The sequence below is a fragment of the Theropithecus gelada genome, chromosome 14 (assembly GCF_003255815.1).
Source record: "Theropithecus gelada isolate Dixy chromosome 14, Tgel_1.0, whole genome shotgun sequence".
NCBI classification, from domain to species: Eukaryota; Metazoa; Chordata; class Mammalia; order Primates; family Cercopithecidae; genus Theropithecus; species Theropithecus gelada.
In genome coordinates this window covers 33,272,726-33,280,684 of record NC_037682.1, presented here as the reverse complement: position 1 = coordinate 33,280,684, position 7,959 = coordinate 33,272,726, and the positions used below count along the sequence as shown (strand labels likewise).

Here is a 7,959-nt window from a genome sequence, read left to right as displayed (position 1 = left end):
TCTAATTAAAGGAAAAATTGCATTGACTTAAAATAAGAGAATTATTTCTTTTTGGTAGTTAATACAACTAAAGCTCTCATTTGTACCCTATCAGTTAATCTATTGACATTAATATCACTTAATCAGAAAGATGGCGGAGGAGAGTAACAATGACAAATACACAGTCAAGATTTTAATTTGGAAACAGAACACTACATCTTTTTACATACTAAATGCACAATACTGACAATTAATTTCATTCTTGCTGTGAGTGCTTTATGTAGCAGCCTCATATTGGGTCTAAAAATCTGGCTCTATCATGAACGGGATCCATGGGATAGGATGGTGCCATAGATAACTTGTTTTGCTTCTGGGAAGAGGAAATGATTTACATTCCCTTCACACTATCACCACCACCACCACCACCAGAAATGAGATGGTTTTGTAGAAACATTACCATATACTTTGTAAAATGATTGGTTGCTGTAAAACATTGTCCAGGGTGGAATGTGCAATTTGCAAAAAGGCCAGGGGAAGACCGTTTCTGGATGTGTGTGTGGTTGATTTTTGTGTTAGTGGACACCCCAGTTTGGTCCACCACATTGAGGCCTGATAGCAATGGCCACAAACACAGCAAGCCACAAACCAAGCCTTGCTCAATCCTGCAATTTAAAGAGATTATTCATTCAAACTCACCATAGTTAGATAACTACACCGATTCTAGACCAACTTCTTTCCCCTCAACATGTCAGTGTGGTTTTGTTTTTGTTTGTTTGTTTGTAACAACTTTTATTACTCACATACCATAAAATTCACTCATTTAAAGTGCACAATTCAATGGCTTTTAGTATATTCACAGAGTTATACAACCTTCACCGCAGTCAATTTTAGAACATTTTCATGAACCACGAAAAGCCCCTGTATCCCTTAGCAGCAACTTTCCAGCTCTCCTAATACGAGGTAATCACTCCTCTACTTTCTGTCTCTAATTATTTGCCTATTCTGGACGTTTCATACAAATGGAATCATAATATGTGGCCTTTGGCACTAGTTTCTTTCACGTAGCATAATGTTTCCAAGACTCATCTGATTCATGTTGTAGCATGAATCAGAACTTCATTTTTTTAAATGACTGAATAATATTCCACTGTACGGACATGCAGTTTTATATATCCATTCACCAGCTGATGGACATTTGGGTAATTTCTATTGTTTTGGCTATCCTAAATAATGCTGTTGTGAACATTCATGTACAAGATTTTATACGACCATATGTTTTCAATTTCCAGGAGTGGAATTGCTGGGTCTTGTGGTATCTTGGTCAGCTTGGGTTGATATCACAAAATACCATAAACTGGGTGACTTATCAACATCAGAAATTTATTTCTTACAATTCTGGAGGCTGGAAGTCAGAAATCACACTGACGTGGTCAGGTAATGGTGAGGGTTCTTTTTCAGGTTGCAAAAGGTCCACTTCTCATTGTATCCTCATATGGTAGAGAGCAGACAGAGACAGAGAGAAAGCAAGCTCTCTTTCCTCTTTTCCTAAGGGCACTAATCCCATTCATGAGGGCTCCACTCTTACAACCTAATTACCTCCTCAAGGCCCCACCTCCTAATGCCATCACATCAGTGTTTAGAATTTCATCAGATGAATTTTGGAGAGCAGACACAAACATTTAGTTCACAGCATTTGGTAACTCTTATGTTATTCTTTTGAGGAGCTTCCAGATTATTTTCCAAAGTGGTTGCACCATTTTATACCCCACCAGCAATTCAGTATCTTTTAATAAGTGGATTTTAGAGGTTCCAGCAGCAGCTCTGTTTATCCCCTGGCCTTTCTACACTCTGGGAAGCTCATAAAATAAACCTTTGTGGGTGCTAAGTAAGATAGGTACCCAGAATCCCTCCACTTACCAAGAGCTTTCAGAAGGAACCTTAAAGAGTGCTTAGTCCAATGTTTTTCAAAGTGTATTCTCAGGAACACTGATTTCATGGAATGTTACTAACAAAAGAACATCTCTTCTTTTAAAAAAAAAAAAAAAGTAGTTCTTTGCTCAGATGTATTTGGGAATCACTGGGGTAAACCAATTTAAACAGGCTCTTTTCTTCAGGATTTTTCAGAGCTATTAATATGCTAATATTATAATAAATTTCTAAAAGGCAAATCGAGAGTTTCTAAGCAATATTTGACCATAGGATGAAAGTTTTTCCCCATCTGGGAGCAACTTTCAGAAATTATAATCCTGAGAAGACACTGAAATGTTGATCTGGTCCAATCCCTTCCTGTGGCACCTGCCCTCTCTCAGGAGTTCCTAATGACCATAATCTTCTTTGCTACCATTTACCAAGGGTCTGTTATGTGTTAGGTGCTTCACATACGTTAATTTGAATGATCCTTTCCAAAATTACCTCAAAAAAGTTAAGAAAAAAATCCTTTCAAAAAAATGGGAATGATGTTAGTCCCCTCTCATAGATGACTAAACTGAGGCTCAGAGAAGTTGAGCAACTTTCCTCTAAGGTAGCACAACTAAATGGTAACAGCACCTGGACTTGAATCCAGGTCTGGCTCTCTTCAAAGCCTCCATTTTGACCACTACGCTGCATCCTGGGGACTGCGCTTCACATTTTTCTGCTGGATTTGATACCAACTTAAAGTAAGGAATAGCAGGGGCAAGACGGAGGCCAAACTAGAAATTTAAATATAAAGGTCAGTCAATAATTGAACGATTCTCAAGAGATAGCCTAGGTATTGGCAAGACTATTACCTCCTTAGACTCATACACAGCTTCTCACACACACACTCTCACACACACATACACACTCATACACTCACACACACACACACTCATACTCACACATACACACTCACACATACTCACACATACACACTGTCACTTGGACTAATTACTTATCTTTTCCAAATGGCTGTTTAATCCATTAGTGTAGTTTTTTTTTTCAACTGGAGCAAAAACTAAGTACTGGGATATTTGGAGAAAGTAGAGACTAGAAAATGCAACCATGTCCAATTCAACTGCAAAATTACTTCCTCGCAGAGCAAAATGGCTGGCTCTGACACCCAAGTTGTTCAGTGGGACATAATGGGCAGAGTGAAAGAGGCATCAAAGGGCTGTGGCCTCCGAGGACAGTCACGAATTCCTCTGGATTGTAGTTGTCTCATGTGTGTAACCCTTAAAAATCCAAGTCACCTTGTGGCCCAGTATCTGCAAAGAAATACAAATTCAACATTTAAAAAAGTAAAACCAATGTACATATTGTCCACAGTATCTTAAAAGTGAAGGTGAGAAGGTACATTAAAAAAACATAATAAGGCTGGACGTAGTGGCTCATGCCTGTAATCCCAGCACTTTGAGAGGCAGAGGCAGGAGGATCTCTTGAAGCCAGGAGTTTAAGGCTATAGTGAGCTACGATTGTTCCACTGCACTCCAACCTGGGAGACAGAGCGAGACCCTGTCTCAAAAAATAAAATAAAATAAAACAATAAATAAATAAATAAAACAGAACAAAACATCTGGAAATGATTTTTTCCATAACTCCTCCTCTTTCTTTCTACCTCTCACATGTACAGGAGGGCCCTCAAAGGTCTTTCCTTCCCTCACTCTAAGGACCCCAAAAGACTCTGTCTAGAACTCATGGCTTAAAGAGGCTCTTTCTTCTTCATCCTTCTCTCTTCCTTGTCTATCCTGTAGTTCCCTGTCTTTCCCAATTTAAATCTTGCTTCCTTGCTGGCCTCTCTATTCCCCCCTACTCACTTTTACCTCCACTGGCACAGTGAAAGCTGAGGCATGTAGGTGATCAGGAGTGTACAGGTGTGTCTGTGTCTGTAAGGGGTCGGGGTGGGTATGGGTAGGAGGTGGTGGGGGTGGACTGTAAGAAGATCACAGATACTATATAATCAGGCTGCTTCTGGTTACTGCTAACATTGTGATGTGTGTGAACACAAATTCAATTCTAAACAAATATCTTGAAAAAGTAATACACACTTAAGGCTCCCATATGACTACCAAAGTGGAGAACTAATAGTATGACCTCCAGCCAATGTTGTAGTGAGTCTCAGCAGAGCCAACTCAGCCTGACAGCTGCTCCCATTTCTGGCTTCTTGGCCTCCTTACAAATCTGTGAGTTCTTTTTTTTTTTTTTTTTTTTGAGACAGGGTCTCACTCTCATCACCTAGGCTGGAGTACAGTGGCACAGTCACGGCTCACTGTAGCCTTGATTTCCTAAGTTCAGGTGATTCTCCCACCTCAGCCTCCCAAGTAGTTGTGACTACAGGTGCAAGCCACCAAACTCGGCTAATTTTGGTATTGTTTTTTGTAGAGACAGGGTTTCTCCATATTGCCCAAGGCTAGTCTCAAACTCCTGGGTTCAAGCAATCTTCCTGCCTCCACCTTCCAAAGTGCTGGGATTACAGGTGTGAGCCACTGTGCCAAGCCTGTGAATTCTTGTATACAAAGGTCTTGAATCTTATCATATGTATGAAATAATGACGTTGGACTAAACACTCTCTTCCATCTGAGAAGCCAACGATTCCATGAGATCTGTGTTCTCAAAGTGTAAGTTCTTTAGAAGGGGAAATCCATACCCTGAAAGAGCTGAACTATGGAAACCTTGCCTTTTCTGTCTCACCAGCTCTAAATCTTATGCCTTGGGCAGTGTTATATGTAGGGTGAAGAGGTACCACTCAGATCTGTGAGCTCTGCTCTTAGACTTCACCTAATTCTTCCCTTCGGGAAGAAGATAATATCATTTTTAGCTGCCCAACATTGCCCCTGTCTCACCTCTTCTAGAAATAGATCTTGCTCCTTTTGGGCCAGTCACAACCCCCGACTGTCTGGTCACAATGGCTGACCAAAGAAGGTGGTGAAATGACCCAAGGCCCATCAGGGTGTATCCTTGGGGATTTTTCCAAATATAAGCTGGGGAGAAAGAGCTCTTTTGCATCTTTGATAGGAAGCTGTAAGTATGTAAGCCTATCACTTGGAGGATCTGGTCTAGGGAAATGAAGACAACAGGCAGGGAGACGCAGAAAGGAAATGGGAGAGCACCCAACTGGTGACAGAGCTCCTGGATCCCAGCTTCTCCAAGCTCAGCTCCACTCTACACTTTCTGCAGTTTGAGTCTGTGAATCAATGAGGCCCCCTTTTTTGCTTAAGTCAATTTATTTCAGTTTGGGTCACTTACACCCAAGAGCCTTGCTACTCAGTGTTGGGATGAGGAGTTGGCAGTTAGTATCTGCAAAGGACTTGAAGATTCCAGAGGGCATTCCATAGAAATGCCCTCTTCTATTTGTTTGCAAAGTGTAATAGGACGCTAACTCTTCATTCTTTTGTCCTGGCCTTTTCTGGATGCTTAAATACAATATCAAATAATCTTGCCATCTTCCATCTCTTCTCTGTCCAGTTTGTGGAAAGCAACCTCTGCCTGCTTGTACTGGGAGCAGCCCTTCTAGATGCATTCACTGGCGCTCCCCAATCAGAGAGACCTTTGTCTACAAGTTAAAGGACATTTGCAACTGCCACAAAATGCAAATTCAGGCTACTTCCCTTCACTTTCTGGTAGTATTAATATTTGCATTTCTTAGATTTCCACATTAGCCACAAAATGGTCTACCAGTTTAAAGAAGGTAGAAACTGCAAAATGACTTTTTAAGACCAGGTGATCTGACAGTTCAAAGGCGTTCTCATGCAAGCTTGCAATCCTTGAAACATATCCATATAGTATTAATATTGTTTTTAATTATTCGTGCCCAAGGAGGTTTTGTTTTGTTTTGTTTTGTTAGTTTGTTTTTAATTAAAACAAGAAGGTGTTAAATTCTCTGCTTTCTGGGGAGAACTGCAGTGCCCGAACACCCACCCTTCCCTTTCTCTTGGACCTCAGTGGTATTAGATGAGGTTTGGGAAAGTTTTGTCAGCACTTTTTTATCATGACACTGGCACAGGAGAGAAAATGAATTCAAGCTCTTCCAGGGTTCCAATGTTAAACTTGGAAGGTTCTCATGGCTACGCTCAGCATTACTGTAGGATATTACTTGGGTGAGTGCACACCCTCCCCACAAACTGAAGTTCTACTGCATGCCTGCACTCATCTCCTACCACTCTTATTGGGTTGCATTTCAGCCTTACTGGCCTGCTTTCCTTCCTTGAACTTGCTAAACCCATTTCTGATTAGGATCTTTCCACCGTTTCCTTTGCCCAGAATGTTCTTTCTCCCCTGGCTCCTTCATGATACTGAGGTCTTCAGCATAAGCGTCATCTCCTCAAAGAAACTTTCTTGTATCACCCTGTTCCAGGCCTTCATTGTTGCCACACAAAAACAGTGGCTTAAAACATTAATAATTATTTATTTGGCTCTGGAGTCTGAAAAAGTGGGATCTCAGCTTAAGAGTTCTCACTCCGGGTCTTTCATGTGGTTGCTGTCCAATGCGCATCTTGAAGTTTTTTCCACCATATATCTGGGCTGGGAAGGTTCAAACATCTAGGTGCTGGCACTGCTAGCTGCTCAGGTCTCTCTCTCTCTCTCTCTCTCTCACACACACACATTCCTCTGAGTCATCTGTCCACATGGTGGCCTCATGATAGCTGGACTTCTTACATTCAGCTGAAGGCACCTAGAGTGAATGTCCCAAGAAAAATCAGCAGAAGCTGCATGGCCTTTTCAAACTGAGAGCCACTTCCTTTGTGTCCTATTCTTCCAGGTAGGTACAGAGGCCCCTCAGGTGCAAGGGGAAGGGACACAGACTCTACCTACTAATGGAAGAGTATCGAAATACCTGAAGAGTTGCCTTAAGACCACCACACACTACATACTTTATAGAACAGACTCCCCAGCAGCATATCACTTCATTTTGTTATAATTCTTTGCATAGCCCATAGTGCTATATGTAATATTTTCTTATTTGTTTCTTTTCTCTCTAACTCCCAAAAGAATGCAAATTGTGAAAATAGGGGCCTTATGTGTCTTATTCACCACTGTGTCCTGGTGTTTAGTGGAGCAGTGCCTGGTACTTAGTAGACAATAAGTATCTATCAAATATTAATGAATGAAGGAAAAATGGCAAGGGCTATTCTGAAGAGGCATCTCACTGAGATTGTTATTGGGGGCTCCATTTTGGTTGACGATGGACCCTCCTCACCTTCCTTTTCCTACTTCCTTCTTTCACCTCCCTTCCCTCTCTCCCACAAATAATTTCTAATCACCAATGTCAGTGGTGACTCCACTCAAACCTGGAGTCCTTAGTATAATTGTGATCCACTGGATTCAGCTTTTACCGCCTTGTTTTTGAGAACAAACCTACCGAAGCATGCCGCTCTCATCATTTGGATGTGTCAAAGATACTTACACAAGCCTGTACCTTGCTTATTTTACAAATCACAGATTGGCTTGAATCTGTCTTTTGTTTCTTAGGATTTTTTGGTTTGTTTTGCTTTGTTTCTTTTGCTTTCCTTCCAGCCAGATAAGCTGAGATCTGGTCTGTTTCCACTGAGGGGTAGTCATCAGTCTACCCTTCTCAACATTTCCATTCCTGAGATTTAGCTACCGACTTCACAAGCTGTAACATTCTAACTACGTGTCATTGCCACCATTGTCTCTTGTCACAATCCTAATTCTATGTTCCGATAATAAAACTTCATTAGTGTCTGCACCTCCTTTCCCGTACCTTTGAAACACTGTCTTCTGCTGAAACGATTAGCAGCGCGCTGCGTCAGATCATTCGGCTGTCTGACAGCCATTGTGAGTGAGCTAAATTGTGAGAAAATGAAAACTTCTGACAATTTCCATTATCATCAAATGGAGATCTTTACTTGTACAAATATTAAAGGTTATTTAAAGATGTAAACGGACTTCATTTCATTAGTGGTATCCATCAGGTAATAATTTAAAACAACTACCCAGCCTCATTCGAATAAATTACCAACTCATTTTCTGCAAGAAAAATGTCATTTCTCCAGGCTGTATTTT

At 41.0% G+C, this 7,959-nt stretch overlaps 1 long non-coding RNA gene across 2 annotated transcripts; it reads right to left on the bottom strand.

Moving 5' to 3' along the window:
* Positions 1-2,928: 2,928 nt before the first annotated feature.
* On the bottom strand, positions 2,929-7,551 carry LOC112605675. Of its 2 annotated transcripts, none has more exons than XR_003115545.1 (2): positions 7,340-7,551; positions 2,929-3,203 (listed from the first exon to the last, which is right to left on the bottom strand). It is a non-coding gene; the product is annotated as an uncharacterized LOC112605675 (long non-coding RNA). The 2 variants fall into 2 exon arrangements; XR_003115544.1 differs by lacking the exon at positions 2,929-3,203 and adding an exon at positions 6,278-6,607.
* Between the last annotated feature and the right edge of the window lie 408 nt (positions 7,552-7,959).